General features: G+C 31.3%; 1 protein-coding gene across 2 annotated transcripts in view; it reads left to right on the top strand.

Moving 5' to 3' along the window:
- Window positions 1-11832: 11832 nt before the first annotated feature.
- The window catches only part of LOC126735604 (protein PFC0760c-like), a 92374-nt gene continuing 82774 nt past the window's right edge, over window positions 11833-21432 (top strand). The window contains exon 1 of one of the 2 annotated variants that reach the window (XM_050439657.1): window positions 11833-12204. The gene's annotated coding sequence lies outside the window, so the exon portion shown is untranslated. The remainder of the gene's footprint in view (window positions 12205-21432) is intronic. The other variant, XM_050439655.1, reaches the window with a different exon arrangement.

Genomic DNA, 21432 nt, shown 5'->3' on the forward strand with positions numbered 1-21432 from the left:
TGGGGTGAGATCTTCAAAGGCGATACTTTTTCCAGGAGCTACGTCTATTTTAGACCTTTTTCTGGCAGGGGCATTGTTATTTCTTTCTCTGTATCTCATGTTCATTAACATATTTAAAACGACATCCGAAATCACCTGAGAACTACTAGGATCATTATTTTTTTATTGGGCTCTTTCGGAAACCGACCTAATACTTCCTCAGAGTTCCATGGATAAATCCTGCATTTCTTGAATCCGGATACGAAGTTATCGGACTTGCAATCTGGTGCAACAGCATCACATAACGATTTCAATAATCGAGGAAATATTTCTTTTGGTAACACTTGCGACTTTTTTTTAGCGACTGTTTCCATGTATCTAATATGGATCTCCACTTTCGCTTTAAAGGCCCATAAAAGGCAACATCTAGCGGCTGAGTGATGTGGGTAGAATTTTTGGGAAGACAACAAAATGAAATATTGTTTTCTTGAACTGCTCGCATTACCTCTTCCAAGAAATGACTTGAGAGATTATCTCCTATGAGCACCACTCGCCCTTCAATGTTTTTTCGAAAAGGTATAAATAAATTTAGGAACCAATAGGCAAAAATAACTGCGTCAAACCAACCGCTCTTACTGCGATTATATCAAGTATTTTTTGGTCCTCCTTCAGTCCAGGTTTGCCACAGATTTTCAGCCTTATATACTACCGTTGATTGAATATTTGGGAAGATACGCAATCCTGTGTTAAAAAGTGTACCCGGTCGACTATCGGATTGCCGTTCAGTTTCGTGCACCGTGTGGTGCTGCCGCGAAGCGTCATATCTAGGAACGATTTATTTTAGCTGTGTGGACTTGGCTTTTGGCTTCTTTGAGTCAGGTTTTCAACGACGCTGGAATCTCCGGTTACGCGGCCGTGTTGGATATTTTTTTAAGATATGGGATGATGCTGCCAATTATGTTTTTTATTATTTTTTTTTGAACATACATCACGGTGTCATTTATGTGGTGGTCAAGTGATAAGTGATATACTTAAGGGTGGAGGCATATTGAAAATTCTTAAAAGTTAAATTTTATAAACAAATAATTACTTACCAAAATATGTTTTTGAGACAAAAATTAATACAAAAATATATATAAAAAGCTATTTTTACAAAATTACCAACAACGTTTAATACAAGTTATAATTCCAAGAAACATTGTTTCCTTCATTTTGTGTTTAAGAGGGTCAAGTTTTTAAAAAAAAAGCCCGTTGCACTTAATTAACTAAAAACTAATATACAAAAAATATGTGGAACAAATTTTAAGATATAAGTAGGTTTCACGTAAATATTATAAAGAATAATTGAAATAATTCATAAGACTTAATACCGATCATAATATAACTTCTTGATCAATAATTTTTTGTAAAAAGTAACCCATTTTGTCATGTGATTCCATATCTGAAAAATGTGCAGCGTAGTGACATCTGTAAAGTAAGGGGTTGTGAGTGAGGATGTTAATAGAAATTGAAAATAGGCCACATTTTAAGTTTTAAGCGACACAGGAAAATTCTCAATTACCAGTTGTTACAACTATACTTAAAACTATAAAAAGATACCTAGTAACAAAAAAAAACATTTTGTTTAAAGACCCCGCATCACGGTTATACAGGACGTCAATAGAGGTGGAATAATTAGAGGAAAGTTGAGCAATATAGTGTCCTTTTATAATAAAATCTAAATACTTCCTAAATTTTGCAAAAAACTGAAATTTGGCAAAATCATTTTATTTTTTTCTGGCGTTATTTCAAAATATATGACAAAAGTATTTATTAAATAAATAAATTATTGTGACCACTTTTTCTCGCCTATACGATGACACCTTTAAAATTTAAAATACGACGTTCTGTCTTTAAAGAGCCATCATCAACTTTGTTTTTCTTTGTCGGCGCTATATTGACCATTTGCAGTTTAACGTCGCGGGAATCTTTGGCCGCCCGGCCGTTTTGTTATTTTTTTAAGACAACGGCGATGATGATAACAGCGCTTTTATTTATTTTGTTATTGCCGATATTTAAATGCGCTGTGATCTCGCATAAATAACTATAAAGATAGTTATAGATAAATGTGGTGGTTAAGTAATGTATGAATGTTTGAATAAGGGTTGAAATGTTTTGAATAAGGGTGTAACAACACTATAAAATATTGAAAATAGGCCACACTTTAATTTGCAATACAGGGAAACACTTAATTACTAATTCTTAAAACTAGAAAAAGTTAATAAGAAAAAAAAACAAATATTTTGTTTAACAGTATGAAGGGTCTCATCGCGGTTATACAGGATGTCCAAAATAAGGATGAGCAATAAATGGTTTAATTAGGCGAAAGTTGCGCAATATAAATGCAAAGATTGAATAAATGCAATCTAAAAATTGGAAAAATGCCAAATACTTCCTAATATTCAGGAAAAAGGTGAAATTTGGCAAAATGGTTTTTTATTTTTTTCTGGCGTTATTTGAAAATATAAAATAAAATCATTTATACATTGTTGTAAACGCTTTCTCTCATTTACAAGTTAACATCTTTAACTTTTAAATACGACGTTTAATAACTCTTAAATCCTTCTTTAGAGAGTCATAATCAACTTTTTTTCTTCTTGTCGACTCCATGTTGGCCACTTGCAGTTTTGAATAACCCTTTTACAACAAGAATTACTTTTTCAACGAGGTAATTTCTAGTAAGTAGTTGGAATCATCCCTATTAAATATTATATACCTCTCTCTCTTTTAAATACAATTTCGAATTTCAAAAAATTCAAAACATACTTTATTCATAAATACATGGTACCTACTTGTTGACATGGTACTTCTATGATATAAAATAGGCACATTAATCGACATATTACTAACACATAATTTAAAAACAATACACAATAGTGGGTTCAACATACTAGTATAAACACAAAATGTATTTTCAATTTCAAAGCAAGACGACTTGAAATTTTTTTAGAGTAACATCACAAATTCTAACCTTTACATCTTTACTAAAAAATAATTATATACGATTGGCCTGTTCCTAACTATCTTAAAAAAATTCTAATGCTATAAAAATACTTGCTTTTAAGAAGTTTCGTTAAGAACTTTTTAAAGCGAGGAGAACTTCTAGAGACTTTTATGACATTTGGAAAATAATTAAAAATTTTTATGCTCAAGTAAATAAGAGAATTCTTAGTTCACTTTTCGGGATGGGCATTGGAATATTGTATTCTTTTCTGATATTATAACGTTTTAAGGAGCCATTATTTTGAAGATACAATTTATATTTTTTATATATTAGGCAAGCAGACTCAACAATAAACAAGCAACACAAGGAAAGTATCTTTAAATAGGGGTCTGCATGTCCTGTGGAGATTTATGACACATATACTTAATGGCTCGTTTTTTAAAAACAAACATCGAGTCAAAAAGCCGTTTACTAATGCAACTCCAAAATGTTATTCTATACTGTAGGTATTTTTGTATGAAAGTAAGCTCCAACTTTCGACAAAAAAAAATAGACCGTTTTTGCAGATATCAATCTCAGTTCATTTAAAACCACTCTAACAGCATAACATCGTCTAGCCAGTTTTTGCCTCCTGACATATCTCCATAAAACTTACGTTTATGATCGATAACAATTCGAAGAAATCTGTTAAAATTATTCACTTCCAATTCTTTCTTGTGAATCATGAACTGCTCTGAACATAAAAACTTAACAATTTAGTCTTATCTATGTTTAAAGACAACAAAACATCAAATCACTGTTTAATCATTAATAAATCTTTAGAAATTGTTTTTGTTAATGTGCTTTTATTATTGTCTGCCCATAAGATAGTGGTGTCATCTGCAAAAATAGTGAAGAATCCTCTTATCTGGAGAAACGCCAGGTCATTTATATACAATAGAAATAAAATAGGACCGAGAAACGAACCCTGCTTACTACACAAAGTTCAGACAAACTGCCATTTGGCCAAACAAACTTTTTTCTGTCTAACAAAACAAAATTTTAACCATTCTAGAGCAACTCCCCTAAACCCATATCTAGAAAGCTTATCGAGCAATTTCCATGGTTGACACAGTCAAAGTCTTTAGAGAAGTCGCAGAATACCGCTGCAGCAAAGTGACCTTCTTCAAGCTCAAATATAATCTCTCCAGGAATGAAAACATTACTCGACATTCATTTAATATGTTATTTTTTTTATTAGGAAAGCTACCATTCGTACTTTAACCAGTTTCTCAATAACTTTAAAGGCTTTTTAGGCTTTATTTTTATCTTTTTCATGAATGAATTTCATCATGAAAACAATTATTGAAAATACTTAAAACACTAAAGACCATAAACATAATATATTGATTTAAAATTTTCTTAAAGTAAAAAAAAGAAAAAGAGAAAATGGCTCTCATAGACATGAAGAGACAGTATTTTTAAGAGTTCGGATTGATTTTTGTAGATAAAATAGATAATTTTCTGTGAGGTTTATAATTAGATTTTTTTAAAGATTTTCTAATAAGATTTTTAGATTCCCATAGTAGGTTGTTATAAATCAAAGTCTTAATTAATATACGCACACTGATTAATTTTGCCTAAAGGAGCCATCGTCTCACAAACTAAACACATTTACATATATCTATCTATTTGTGATTATGATATCCAAGAAAAATTTTTAACAACTACCAAATTGCAATACGGCAAACACGAACCTGTGCAAAAACTCTCCCACACGACTCGGATGATCGGCCGATTACTAATGAGAAGCGACGGACGAAATTATTTTCGCGCATACTGGAGAGAATCGCCATCTATTTTTCACGCATATTTGCGGTCACGTTTTAGCCCATAAGGTTGCGTATCTTCCCAAATATTCAATCAACGATACTACGTACGGTGGGAGTATACGTCCATCGCAGATGCACAGAACATTACGGAAATGCTACTTTTCGATGAATCTCTGATGCGTTCAGGGTATTTTATGCCTCTTGGAAAAATAAATTTTTTCGTCCCCGGGTCATCTGACAAATTTGTCTCATCGTAATTAAATATCCTATTTGGAGGTAAATGCTCACCGTTTTAAAAAATTATTTCTTTTAAATTGGAAAAGTATTGCGTCATTTTCTCAGGTGTTATGCTTGCTTTAGAATTTTTCAAATTTTGACTAATTCTTAAAGTGAGATAATTTTTGTGTCTTCTAATAAATCTGAGACACCACTTCTTACTGGGCAACCTATTTTCAGGCAGTTGAGGAGCATCTATTCCGTGCTTAAGGATTAGTTGCTGTACCAAGTGAGACAAATATGTATAATCAAATGGAAAACCACATTCACTTACAAGTAGGACGTGTTGCACAATAGCATTTTCCAATTCTACCGGAAGGTACACTACAAATGGTTTTCCAATTTTTCCAGTGTGGCGGTTGTTTAACTTATTGGACAATGTGCCTTTTGGAAGACCGTATTATTTACTCGCCTGACAAAGGCTAATTCTTTTATTTTTTATCATATTCAGCACCATTTCAAGATTTTCTTTATCTTCGGCATTATTATAGCGCCGGTATTTACGTTTTAGATTTTCCGCCGACTGATGTATTCGTATAGGATTGGTCTAACGTATCGAACAGTGTTTGTTGATATTATAAATTGTCTAGGTGTGATGTTAGAGATAATATGTTTTTATGGCTTTTTGTTCAAAGTTATATGACCGTTCAAAGTAATAGGGTTTTACGGTAATGATATGAAGCCCCTTAAATTGCCATCTTACAAATAAAATATTGATATGTTACGCGGAAATATTTTATGTTTTTCTTCTGAAAAGACGATGAGTTCAATTTGCACAACAAGGTTTATTTATTAAACCTTTGTTTTTAGTAAGCCCTCGATAAAATTTGTAGACCAATATTCGCTGCTGCAGAAACATTATTAACTCCACTCCTATAACTATAAAATTAGTGCAGAAATGTAAAATATACTAACTTGTATATGTTATCTGATGTTGCTCCTTTAGATTGTGCCTATTCGCGATTTGACTTTGGACGAACCGCATATGTTCATGGAAATTTATCGAAAGAATACTTTTTGTTCACTGTTACGTCTTCCTTTTTTAAGTCACCTTAAAAAACCAGCTACTTACAAATATTCCTATTTTGCCATAATAATATTTTTTATGAAACCCCAATGGTAAGTTCTAATCAATTTAGTTTTTTTTTAAATACATTACAGTAGGAAAAATAATTTATCTTTGATAAACGTAATTATAGGTAGCGTAGTAAATGCGTGGTGCGATAAAGGATACAGGTATATAACGGAAAACTAAGCGTCTTTGATAGATCATTCTTAGGGCCGGTATTGTTAATATTTTTCAAAAGTTCAAAAGAAGAGGTAACAACGTTTTTGTAATCATTTAATGCTCTCTTAAATTCGATGGCCTACTATTATGACGTTGATAAATAGTCTCCTTAAGGTAACCCCCCAAATAAAAGTCATTTGGTGACAAATCGGGAGATCTTGGAGGCCATTTAATATTGCCAGTCCAAATAATAAGGCGGTTAGGAAAAGTATTTGTTAAAAATTTTATTACTCTGGCCGCATTATGAGCAGGACAGCCATCCTATTGAAAATAGGTCTAGTCGAATCCCAGATCTAATCAGGGAGGAGTTGAATGGCAGGAAGAACTTGGGTTTGTAGCAGCTCAAGGTATTTTTCGGCCTTGAAAGTACCATCAATGAAAAATGGCCCAATAGTATGGTCACCCAAAATACCAGCCCAAACATTTAACTTTTGAGGGTACTGAGTACGGAACAAACTTCTGTGCTCGTTTTCCTGAGACCAGTAACGATCAATGGAAGGATTGTATTTACCATGCAATGGAAAAGAGAACTTATATTTTTTAAGAAATTTTTATTTTCATTTGCTTTTTCCATCAGGGTTTCACAAAATTCCATTCTTTGTCATCGGTCTTCAGCAAACACCTCTGAAGTTTTGGAATATTTAAATCATTTGTATCCATGTTTTTTCCAAATACTCGTCACAGTTTTATGGGGCATATCTAATTCCTCTCCAACATTTCTGCTCGGTCGTGTGGAATCTAAAACGAAAGCATTATAAACCATTTTTCCCGCCGTTCTGTCTCCTGGACCCCTAGACCCCTAGGACCTCCTAGACCCTGGACCTTTAATAGGTGCTTCTTGAGCTCTGATGTGACAAATTTTTATATTCTTGGAGGCAAAAAGATGTCTCAAAATTTGACACGACATTTAAAATAGTTTTAGCACAAGGAATTGATCTATTTTCAAAATTTACTGACAATAAATCCTTGCTTTGTTCTGCCGAATTGCCTCCATAAAACCACTTAATCAGAAGCAGTTATAATGATAAGTTTAAAGAAAAATCAAAATAGCGCTTTAAGACTCAGTGCAGTATACAATCACACAGCAAAATGAAGTCTGCTGATTGTGCCGTGGTGAAAATAGCAAATCAGACGATCAGAATCCGTCGCGCCGCTTATAAACTAGAAAGTAAGCGAGAAGCGATGTTGCCATTTATTATGTCTATGTATAGTCTTCTATTCGCCAACCTGTATTCCATATTAATATTAAAGATGTGGGAGATTTGAAAAACACTTGAGGGCTGTACTTTAAATGCGTTTGTAGATTTAGGCTATTTTAGGTTTTTCTGTCCTGTTTTGAACATGCTTTTATTAGCTCAGGTCGTATCTATGTATGTATGTACCGGAATCTTTGAGCTTAATTTTCACTGGTTTCTAAAAGTCTGGGCTCCTGTAAAGTTAAAGGGACGTCTAAAAATCGATTTTTTTTGAAAAATTTTATATAGACTGTTGAGTTTGAACATTTTATTGATAAAAAAGTGAGGATGAAGTAAAAAAATGCAAAATTTTAAAAATGATGAAGGATTTTCTACTAACGTATAATTCACAATTACACCCGGCTTAACTACACTCTATTTGCGACTAGGCATCACGTTGACCATTATATATGCTATTAATTTAAATTTAAAGCCTTAAGTAACAACTTCTGTAACTTGGAAGGATTTACTTCTTTAGGTCAACTGTTTGTATCCAGGATGTCGTTCGGGATAACGTTCATGATACAACCGCGATGCTGCTCGTGCATTGCAGTTTGTCGCTCCGTATGCCAAATGCATATCCGTCAATTCTTGATTGGTAAAGTTTTCCATTAGCAATAAATATTTAAAAATTGTAAGCTATAAAAATTTTAAACATGACATTGAGAATTGACATTGATAAGCGTTGATTTTAAACAATTGTTGTTATGGTATCATGTACAAATAAAGGTAAAAATAAATGCAGCAGATCCTATTTAGGTAATTAATGTTTTTTATAAATTTTAACGCGTCTTAGGGCCGTAGTGTCGAATTTCCGGACATGGGTTCCTATACTCAAATGGATTCTTCTGTTGCACTGAACAACTCCCAGAAGTTTGATTCCATATAGTTCTGAAACACCCTGTATGTGATCAATGACATTTAAATGGGTCTGTCTATAGTTGCACGGACGGCCAGCAAAATTTTGCTTAATTGTACGTTAAATTTATTTTATTTTCTATTTATCAAATTAGTATACTTTTTCAGGTAACATTCATTCTATCGATTTTAATAATAAGAGTATAAAAAGTTTGCTGCCGCCGCCCCTGAAAGTATTCAGGTAGTATAAGATGCTTTTAACAAGATAATAAATATTAGTGTAAAAAAATTAAAAAAAACACGCTTTTATTACCAGTAGAACTAAAACCTAGAAAATAATTTGTAGTTTCAAAGAATTTTGATTACGGTAGTAGCAGGTCGGACAATCAATCATATTTAATTACTTTAAATAAAAATCATAGTAAAATTAATAATTTTATTATTAACAGAATAATTTAAATCAAACTAAAAAGCGTGGGATACGCGATATATTAAATATGACAAGAATTATTCTATTGGCAACTATCTATGAGAGAAGAGTTATGAAAATAAAATAAAATGCACTCTTTCACTTTAATTTGAATTATTCTATTAATAACTTAAATTTTATTGTGATTTTTATTTGAGGTAATTAATGATGATTTATTGTCTCTCTTTGTAATTAAAAATTATTTTCTACCTTTTAGTATGATTAGCAATAAAAGCGTGTTCTTTTAGTTTTTTTTAAACTATTATTTATTTAGGTAGTAACTTTACATGTAAGTACTTTGAACTGTAAACGGTGTTGGGAAAGTATTCAATTAATTATTTATTTCTTGTTGCCCAAAATAGTTCTATAAAATATGATAACTCAAAAATATATTGGCTTCAAAGGACTAAATGAGATACTCCTAATTAACCTCTTCAGTCCACACGTCCAGCCCGCTGTACATTTTTCAAAATATATTAGTACGGGCTCACGACGACTTAACGTGATTTGGAGCCCGCCGTGCAGCGGACTGAACGTGCATACATACGCCAAAAAATATTTGGTTAAAAATATTTGGCAACGTTGGATTTTTTTCAGTTTTGTTTTGACGGAACAGGTGTTGTGTTGTAAATCATGGCGTCGTATCAGAAACTAGGTAATATTTGAATTATTTTCGATTCTTTTGATAAAATACTGATTAAAATCAAATAAATTGACTGCTATTTAGTAAATCAACAAATATACATACAGAAAATGTATCGTCGCTCTACAGAGTATTCGGCTTTTGATTTTGTGCAGTATTTTGGACATTTTTATTGTTGTTATTATTTCGTCTTTTTTTTAAGGTGGTATGCAACCACTGATGGATAAAGATCTTGAAGCGATTCTAAATGACAGTGACTTCTACTTGAGCGATGATGATGAGGAAATCACCGCCGAAAACAGTGAATCAATTGAGGCAAATGATAATGAAGACGAAGAGCCGGCGCCGGCAGACGCAGATTCGGTTTCTGATACCATTGAAGAGGAGTCTGATGACGATAATGTTCCCTTAGCCAGAATAAAAGAACAGGTTCTCCAGGAGCAAACAAAAATAAAACCGCAGAAGTAAAATGGAAAAGAAATGTTTTTGAAAGTCGAGAAGATGTCTACCTTGATCCGGAATGGCAGTTACAAGATGACATGAGTATTGGACACCCCTGAACTATTTTTATGAATACTTTCCAGATTATTTTTGGGAAAATTTATCAGAACAAAGTAATATTCGTGCCATGCAAGCAAATGAAAAAAAACCACTAAAGTCAACAGCCAAAGAATATTGAATATTGACTGAAATACATATTTTAATGGGCATTTTTGGACTTCCAGGGCTGCGGTTGTATTTTATGAAGGGAATTGAAATATCTTGCATTACTCAGCTACCTAGAGACCGTATTTTTAAATTAAGAAATTTTCTACATGTTGTTAACAATCTTAGTGTTTCAAATCATCGATGCGATTCGTAAAAAGTGTATTACTTTACCAAGGAGTAAAGAATTGAGCATCGACGAGCAGATGATTCCCTTCACAGGCACTACTGCTCTCCGACAGTACGTTAAAAACAAGCCAAATCCAGTAGGACTCAAAAATTTTGTTTTAGCTACACCTTCCGGACTGGTTTTAGATTTTATGATTTATCAAGGTGCAAAAACTTGGCCAGATAGTTCTCCCGATCAAAATTTGGGAATAGGTGGATCGGCTGTAAAGAAGCTTTCAAAAGATTTGTCGCCAGGGCACATAATTTATTTTGATCGTTATTTTACTTCAGTCAAGCTACTAGATCATTTACTAACAAAAGGAATTTTGGGAACAGGGACAATTATGAACAACAGAATTCCGCGAGATCTTAGGAGCAAAATAAAAATGATAAAGAGCTCCTCTCGAATGGTCGTGGTTTCTTTAATGAGTTTGTGCAAGAAGACAAAAAAATGACCATTCTGAAATGGATGGACAATAGATCAGTAGCAATGGCATCAACATCTTCAATATCTGCGCCAGTAACAGAAGTACGCCGATGGGACAAGAAAAATAATAAGTACCTTCTTGTTTCATGTCCGAACTCTGTCACTAGTTACAACCATTCTATGGGAGGAGTCGACATGTGAGACTAATATCTTACTATCGCATTTGTATGCGAACAAAAAAATGGCCGGTAAGAGTTTTCTGGCATTTTGTGGACTTGGCAATTACAAATTCGTGGGTTGAATACCGCCATGACTGCTTCGCTCGTGGAGATAGAAAAAAACTTTATCATAGATTTACTTGAATTTAAACTGTATATCGGGAAATCTCTTGCCCTTGGTGCACAAGCAAAAGGTTTTCAAGATCCAACTTCTTCATTAGATGAAGAAACAAGTCAACTTGCTAAAAAATGCAAGAAGTCGGAGATGCCACCAAGAGATGTCAGGACCACTGATAATGAACATGTACCAATATGCAGTGTTAATAACACAAATTCCTATATGCGCTGCCGTAATCAAGGCCGTATAAAGAAAACAAGATTTTTTTGTGTGAAATGTAAGCTTTATTTATGCATTTCTCTAGAGAGGCAATGTTTTTTTGAGTTTCATAATTAGAGACTTAAGTCCAATTGTCCAAAATACTGGACATGTCATATTTTTTTCTGTAGTAATTTTTTTTTTGTAAAAATTTTTTTTTTGCTTTTTTTAAATCCTAATAAACCTATTTTATTAAAAGTTTCACAAAAAAAGTAAAACAATTCCTTGGGACTAAAGAGGTTAAACGAGATAAGATTGTCCTGCATAATAACAGGAAGTTAATTTAACATAGCTAGTTCTCTAAAAATCTGCTGCTTAAAGTAGTGGTATTCATCTGACGTCACATCCACGAAGTACTTAAGGCACTCGAACTCAGGGTCACCGTATTTCTCCGCTAAACTGTACCATAAGACGCACCTTTAAAAGAAATCAATCATTATATCATATAGTTATCATCCGCGTTCGCGAACGAGTGACTTTCTTGCGGTCTTCACTTGATTCTTGTTCATCGTTTGGTTTTTCACTTGTTTCGGGGCGGGGATTGATCCCTACTTAAGCGGTAAGTGTCACCTACTTCCGGCCTACTTGGAATGTAAAAATCTTGATTTCTTAATTAAATCGTGGTTGAAGGAGCCGCAAGTTCAAGTTAGTAGTGACCGGTTGCTGACCGAAAGAGGTACTGTGGTGCCTACCGATTTGTGACTTATTTATTTTATGTGTGTTTTAAGATTTTTTTTAACTGTGATTTGCTTGTGATTTTAATATCTGGTAAGTGTTTTTTTAATGAATTTCTTTAATCTAAAAAGAACAAGAAACAAGGTTATAATAATAAAGACCTTTTAATTTTAAAGAACTATTTACACAGAAGTTAGCAACTTATTAGTGCTATTTAGAAAAGTATATTTCGGGAATGTCTAATCTAGTAAATTGTCAAAATTTGGGAAAGAATACCTTAATATTTTTACAAACCAAATCTTTTTTCAAATATAAGGTATAATAATATATTTATATACAGTCATACCTAAAAGTTTTTTACCAAATATAACCGCACCTGTGTGCTGGATGCATTCCCTGACATGTACCTTAAAAGATTTTAAACATATCTCTTCCTGATGTATTGTCTTGAACATAATATTAAATAAATTTGGTGCTATGCCCTTGAAATGGCGCTGTCCAATACTTTTTTATATCTATTGACCTCAATATTCTTATTAAACCTACTTTTGATGAGATAAGGTATGGAGGACAATTCAATTTTTGAGGATATTTATGCTTAAATTTAACGAATATATAACGTAAGACATTTAATTGCTGTTAACGGCAATCACGGACTTCTCTGCAGCCCACTAAGTCATAATTTAAATGGGATTGAACCAAGCTGTAATATAGAATTTTAATATGAGATGTTTGATGTTCAAATACCTTATTTAAATGTTGAGATAAAACCTCTTATTTTTGTTCTCAGCTCCTTTAGTTGCAAATTCCACTTATTATTGATATAACTTATTATTACTTATTATTGATATTTTAAATATCTTAAATATTATATTAATATTAAAAAAAAAACAGTAGAAAATAAGGAGATAACTATTCATTAAGACACGGAACAGCCAAAAGACATCGGTTGATTTAAATAGATCTGGATTTTTACTTATGCTTCTCTAAGTCCGATGAAATAACCAGCTGGAGTAAAAGAGTTATCGGATCGTTTAAAGAAAACTGTTTTGCAATGTTTAATATTTTCTTATTATTTCCATTTATATAACATTAAAAAAAATTTGTTAAGTATTTTATTTTTCCTATTACTGTTTTATTTTTTTACAATATTTCCTTAAATCATTATTAATTTTGTGCAAACGTTCTGGAATGTTTAATTGTCATACTATTTTTTAATATGTAATTTTATTCATTACTCAAAAATTTAACATGTATCATATTTGCGTTATTATTACATGTAAACAATTACTTTTGCATAAAAATTGCTTCTAAGAAATTCGGTAGGTATTCTGAAAATAAATTAGATCCTTTGTTGGGTTTTAAAATATTAGAATGTAATTATTTTTTACTAAACTTTTTTTTTTGGTTGAAGACTAAAACATTGAAAGAACATTACATAAAACTTTTAATTTCCTACTTTTGATATAATTTTTAAAATATGTTTATGTTTTTAAATTATGTTAAATATTTACTATTACTAAAATTATGAATAACTTTTAAAAAACTGATTTTATGTAAAAACCCTAGGAGACCTTTTTGTAGAGCATTAAATTCTCTTTAAGCATCTATATTGTTCTTTTTTATGTATTTATATTTTCAATAGTGAAGAAATAGTCCATACTTGCAGTGGAGTCGTAGATTAAGGTAAAATTAAAATCTTGCAGTCTCCCTCCACTTATTTATTAAACATTTTTGTATTATATTTATATCATATTAAACAAGTTTTTTTTTAATTCCCGATATGTTTCGATCACAGTGGTGACCATCATGACCATAAAAGGTTTAAAATTGGTATCAGATTGGTAACGCCCCAGGGTTTGATTCCATGTCAAAAAACCCTCAGACATATATTAAAATGGTCTAGGGGCAAAGTTATGAAGACAATTAAATGAAAAATTGAAAATTTATTTAGAAAATATTGAAATTAAATACATCTGATTTACTTTGAAAACTAAGCATTAATTCATCAAAAACACAAAAATTCAATGTAGTATATCGGGGGATTAATATTGTTTGACAATTTAAAGAAGTAAAATATCGAAAATGTTAAATAACTAAATTTATTTTTTTAAAGAAAATCAAGATTTTATTAATATAGCGTATGACCAATCCTGTTAATATCCTGTTATATTATATTATCTGTGCCTGTTCCGTCATCATTATGAGGAAAATCTGTATTGTGACGAATTCATAATGAGTTACTTATTTTATTTGGTATTACGTCACTTATAGCAAAAATCAATTTAGAAATTACTATCTCACACGCTCAAAAAATTAAAAAGAAGAAGAAAATAGATTTATTCACGTATTTAAAAGTAATATGACTCAAATCTGTAATGATACCGTTCGATATACTTAATTTAATTTGAGTTCAATAAGTTTTAAATTTAATAATTTACTTGAGGTATAATAGATTTTTTATATAACTAGAAGTTGAGGTTTAATCTATTAATCTTTGAGCTTGTTTTTTCTTTTCTTTTTAATATTAAAATTAAAAAACGATAAAAACAACGAGAAGACCTACTTTTTAAAAAATACCTAATTTGAACCAACGTTTCGGTAGTTATATCTACTTCCGTTATCAAGGTATTTAAAGTAAATTTAAATTAAATTAAAAATATAAACAAAATATACTTATTTCACAAATCTTCAACTATATAATACCATCAAAACTTCTTCCGAATTCAAAAATACCTTAAATACTTTTTTTATATGATTTCACGGTTTATTAATAGTTTGACAAACTATTTTGAAAGATAACAAAAAATTCAAAGGCTACTTCTTTAAAATTAAAGAGGTGTGATCTTATTGTAAGTTAATGATAGAAAATATATGAATATCAAATATTTGAAATCATTAATTAATTTTGAGAATACCCTGTTCTACCTCTCTTTTTAGCAAAGGAATCCATGTATTATTGAAATCAAGCGAACAAGTAGCTATGAAGATAAATGCTCTTCATTTAACATTATAAATGCACTTTCCTTTAGTTTACCTAATTTTGAAATTGGTTCCTTTGCTAAAATTGAGAAAGCATTACAGTTTATTCTATGATTATTGTCGAATGCATGTTGTATAATTTTGGATTTTTGAATCCTTGTTTTTTATGTAAGATTGATCCTTGTTTTTTATGTAACATTTAGGTTCATTAATTGTTTTAGGTCTACAGGTTTCACCTATATAAAATTTACAACAAGTACAAGGAATTTTATAGATTACATTTTTATTAAATTCATTTTCATTGAAAGGTTTAGTTTTTGTTAATAAGTATCGTAATGTGTTTTGTGATTTAAAAATAGTTCTTATATTAAATTTTTAAGCAATTCTTTTTATCTTATCAGAAAAACCTGGAATAAATGGTAAAATAAGATTTGTCGTAAAAATTGGTTGATTCAATTTTATACGTGGATTATTAAACTCTTTAAAGCAATTTTCCAAAAATTCTTTGGGATAATTATTTTGTATTAAGATATTTTTAATAATTTTTTTTTCAGTTGTTAAATATTGACTATTACAAATAATGTTTGCACGATCATATAAACTTTTTACCACTTCTCTTTTTACCATTATTGGATGATTACAAATAAAATTAAGATATCTATTAGTATGAGTTGGTTTACGGTAAATTCTAGTTTCAAAATTGTGTAAATCTTTCTTAATTAAAATATCAAGAAAAGGAAGCTCCCATCAGCCTCCTTTTCAAGAGTAAATTTTATAGTAGATTCTTTTGAGTTAATGTAATTTAAAAAATTTATAAGATCTATTTCGTTATGGTGATATATTGAAAAAATATCATTAATATATCGCCACCATATTTTAGGTTTTTTATCAAATATATTAATAATTTCAGATTCAAAATTTTTCATAAATATATTACTTAAAATTGTTGAAAGAGGAGAACCCATAGCCACACCAAAGTTTTGTTGATGAAATTCATTATTGTATTCGAAATAAGTAGCTTTTACACAATAGGTTAAAAGTTCTAAAATTGTACTATCGCTTAGTGTTGTATGTTCTGCTAAATTATTATTATTCTCTAATTTATTTTTAACAATATTTAAAGTTTTGTCAACAGGAACATTAGTAAAAATACTTACAACATCAAAACTTACCAATAGATCATGAGGCTTAAAAGAAATTGTGGAAAGTTTTTCTAAAAAGTGTTGAGAATTTTTAATGTAAGAATCAGAATTGTTAGTGTATGGAGTTAAGATATTTAAAAGATATTTTGCAGAGGATGAGTAGTTGAATTTATGCTACTAACTATAGCTCTTAAAGGAACATTTATTTTATGTATTTTTGGTAAACCATAAAAATGGGGTGTTTTACTATTATGTGGACTTAATTTAAATCTATCCATATCAGAAAATTGGTTTTTATGCTTTTTAAGTAAATTATAAATTTTTTTCTGTCTTTCAATTTTTTCTGTAGGATCTTTAGATAATTTAGAATAATTACCATCATTAGTAAGTGACGTAATACCCAATAAAATAAGTACCTAACTCATCATTATGCGGCATGGTTCATAATGTCTAAGAAAATAGCTAAATATTTTTTATTTAAATTTAAATTATTAACAACTTCTATTAATAACCAATGCATAGTATTTATTGTACTACATTCTTTGATAAACCCAAATTATATAAAATTTTATTTATTTTGAAAAAGTTAATTAAATTCATTATTTCTAAATGAGTCTCTTTTATAATATCAGCTTTGTCATGTCTCAATTAGCATCATGTTTTAATTGCTCGGATCGTAATTCTTCATACTGCAGACTAATGATTTCATTAGTTTAATACCATTGATTTTCCCCTTTACAATAAGTCTTTCCATCCTATTCGTTCTCCTTAAAATGTATTTAAAATACAGTAAGTATGATTGGTTTATCGTAGTTGATAGTCTTATGGTAATTTTTGAAGATGTTCTGTATCTAACATTCGCAGTATTCTTCCGTAGGCCTACATTTCAAAAACATCTATTATTCTTCGATTGACCATTTTTACAATCCAGGTCTCAAAGGCATATATGGCAATAGTAACGATCAAGAAGTTTAATAATTTCAGTTTGGTGATTTGAAATATTGCAAAGTCGTTCCATATTCGAGTTAGTCTTAATCTTGGCTTACGTGTCATGGCCAATCTGCGTTTGATTTCTCCGTCACAGCCGGCTTTGTTTGTGATAAGTGATCCTAAATAGTTAAATTTCTCAATCACTTCAAAACCATCGATCTGGCTAACATTGGCAGGGTTGCGGTCTATTATCATAATTTTCGTCTTCTTTTGTTTTACGTAAGACCATGTTCTCTGCTGATCCTATCCAACTTCTCATGATTTCCGTGAGGTTTTCCTCCAAGCGAGGTAGTATTAAGGTGTTATCTGGATATCTGAGGTTAGTAATTTGTTTTTCCCTTACAATTAATTCCCCCTCTCCAGCCTCTCAGAATAGTATACACCTCTGTGTATACTAGAGTATCGGTGAGACAATATATATCCATTTTAGAGTAAAGGATTTAGATAAGATTATGGCCTTTTCTATGTCGGCTTTTAAGATTGGGTACTCTATTTCTACTTCATAAATTTTTAGTAAGCCATGGTCTTCGACTTTATCAGTAAAAAAACGTTTTTTCAGTATTGCCTCCATACTTCTGCTATATTGTTGGCATCCGTCATTGTGTCGCCGTTGTTATTTTTTATTATTTGTGTTTGGGGCTTAAATTCCCCAGAAAGATATTTGACTGTATCATATAATTCGTGGGATCTGCATGTTCTTCAAATCCTTGGTACTTTTAAATTTCTTTGTCAAGAGCCTTCTCTGGGATAATACTATTGGCCAGGATTAGTTTCCGAGCATCTATTAAGCCGATTGTTCTTTCCGTCATCCAGGGTTTTTTCTTTATCAGTTTTGGAATCGTAGTTTTGTACACACCACCCACGATCCATGTTTTGATCGCTTCCCATATTTGATTTGAGTCTCTAAGTAAAACAATATTACCTAATTTCGAAAATTTCTAAAGGTTTTCTTTACAGGACAGTTGCCTGCGTATTGCTCCAATTGTGTTATTAACCTTTTTAAATAACTATTTAATTATTATTTATTTTTTAATGCCGACTTTTCACCTGGAGGTCTACGATATTCCTCTCTTTTTATGGTACAAAACTTATCTTATAAATATATTTTGTTTTTCTTTGTATCTAACTAACATGCTTGGCTTGGCATGACAGAACCATTCCATGGTTGAATATGATTTTCATATTCTTTGGAATCATTAAGATTATTTATTATTTAAAATGACTGTTACATTTACTTCAGGTACAAAAACAAAGTTGGTAGAATCGCATTTACGAGGCGATTAAAAATTATACAAACAGCACGCTTGGACTAGATTTTAGTTTTAAATGGCGAGCAGTCGTAATGCAAATTCTCTATGTTACAAATAAAGATTGTAAAAACATAAACCTTATCTTATTTTGTACTGCAATCAGAAAAATTATCAATTTTACTTTCAAACAATTTGGTCTTATTTTAGGTGGCTGCGTATAGTTTTTATGATTTGGTCTACTGCTTAAAATGTATAATAGAGATATATTGTATTGAACCAGTTCTCATATAAAAGATTCAATATTGCTATTGGTAGCAGACCTGCTGTAAAAACTACTAATTCCAGCTAACTGACACAATCATCAACGGTCATAGGTCAGTTGATAATTTAATATTTACATAGGCCATAATACTTATTTTGCCAAATAAAATTCTGCAAGTTGCATTAATTTGTTTAAAACATTCCAGAGAAACACTTTGTGAACAATATATTGCATCAGTAAATAATCTATATTTATTCAAGTTGATTGTTTCTAACATAGAACATATATTACCTATTATCAGCGTAAATCACTATTTTTCATCTCCTTTGGTTCATTTATTCTAGAAATTATCAAGTGATTAATTCAAACCAAAAATAATGAACTGCGGTACAAAGCGAAGCATCCAGTGGTTATACAGTATCTTGCTATGTTAGTCAGGATTATAGGAATGGAGTTACGTTTAAAGATGAAAGTGACCTGAGTGCAACCTGACTATAGCACCTCCCAATTGTCTGTTAGAGCTCTTAATGTAGTCCTGGTGTTTAAAATCACCAGCTGTGGGATTGTCTCATTACCCAATTTTTGACCTTAGCCTTATGGAGTCTTGGCGCACTGCCAAAGAATGGCTTGGGGCCTATTAATTTGTGACTTGAACTTTTTCTAGCTAACTTCTCTGCTTTTTTATTTCCATGGCCTGAGACCCAGACCTATGTTAAAGCTAATTTATTGAACATGGCTATACTCTCCAGAATATTCAAATAGTTTTTTGCTAGCCTTGATTTGGCATTATGGGAGATAAATGCCTTTAAAGCCCCTTGGCGGAAATTATACCTGAAATGTCTGAATTTATACTTCTATCTTTATGTATAATATTTCTTTCATGGAGAGCCGAAAATTTAATATAATTTAAAGAAAAACATTCAATACTGTGTCCTGCATATACATAAGCAACTTCTGCCGGGAACACTTTGACATAAATGCTTAAACTCATATCAATATTTGTTTTTGGCTTATCAATTTGCGGGCATCTGAACCTTCATTGAAGCGTCTGTGTACCAGACTAGATCTGCTTTAATTCGAGGGAAGCCTCACAGATTTGTCATGTATTTTCTATATTTTCCAACTCAGAGCTTTTATAAGTCAATTTTTGGGATCAAGCCCAAATATCTGCCGCACAGTCTCCCTCATCTATTTTTGGCCTTGACGCCAGAGTATGACCTTGTTGATGTGTGGCCCCTTTGGTGAAAAATTACAACTAGGTATTATATTTTGTCGAGAACGATATTTGTGTTTCATTTAGTTTTGGAGCTTTAAGTAATTCCATAGCTCTTTTCTTTGTTAAAGGAATTACTATGGTTTTACTTGGATTTACCGGCGAGCCTTTATTCTTGCACGACTTGTCAACTATAATAAATGCAGCCGATGTTCTTTCTGAAACTGGTCTGCGAATTACAAGCATCCATTGAACCAGATATGCAATAACCTCTATTGCCAAAGTTGACAGAGAAGAAGCTGCCGGATGATTTTTACAGAATGAACAGAGCAAGCAGGAAAAATGGGCCAATATCGGAAAGCTAACTGGGTTACCAGACAAACCAGTGGAATTTAATAAGTAAGCGGATAGATTCACGATGCTCAGATAGAGAAAGCATTAAAACAACTATAGACTGACGGTTGAATTACAATTAGCACCTTTTATATACCGTAATATTTAAAGTATTACTTTAACTGTATAATCTTAGTATGACTGTACACGGTGTTCCAAATTCGGGGGTGACCATTGGAATCTCGGAAACCGTAAAAGTTACTGGGTCGGTTAGATAGAGGCAAAGTTGCGCAATTTAGAGCTTAATAAAATGACGTTAAAAAAACTTTAGAATTCCGGATACTTCCGAAGTTATCAAAAAAAAATCGAAAATTGTCAAAATCGTTTTACTTTCTAGCGACTTTATTTAAAGAGACATCGGAAAACTAAAAACAGTTTTTTATTACCACTTTTTATGTCCTACAATATGATGCAAAAAAAAATTAATCCGACGTTTCGTTTTTTTTTCGATCATCATCAACTTTATTTTTTTTTATGGGCGCCATATTGGATTTTCTCATTTTCAAGAAGGTATTCTTAATGGCCTTAAACATGAGGTATCGCACTTGCATATCCGATTATTCCTTCTAATACTTCCCATAAGAACTCCATGAATGCAAGAGAGAAAGATATATCACTGGGATTTCCAAATAAATTGGTTTTATATAAACTGAAGCTATAAAATATGTATTAGATATAGTTTTTTTTTAAACCAATTTAATAAAAATGTATCAATTAAATACAGGGTATTCCATAACTTTGGTTCATATACAGGGTGAGTTTTTTAAAGTGTTACAATGCGATATGTCAAAAACGGCTGCAAATTTTTTTTTGACATTTTGGTGACATTTCAAGTATACCGGGGGGCACTTTTTGTGATATTTTTGACATTTGTCCGTTCACCCCCCCTTGGGGGGGGAGGGTCACTTCCTTATTTTAAATGGAATGACGTGTTTTTTATTCTTAAATACGAATCTACATAAAATATGAAGTCTGTTTACAAAAAATTTTTAAAATTGCTCTGCTGGTTACGGAATTATGATCAAAAATGTTTTGATTAAATTTAAAAATAATTCGAATATTCTACTACAATAAAAACAAATTATTTCC

The sequence above is a fragment of the Anthonomus grandis genome, chromosome 4 (assembly GCF_022605725.1).
Source record: "Anthonomus grandis grandis chromosome 4, icAntGran1.3, whole genome shotgun sequence".
NCBI lineage: Eukaryota > Metazoa > Arthropoda > Insecta > Coleoptera > Curculionidae > Anthonomus > Anthonomus grandis.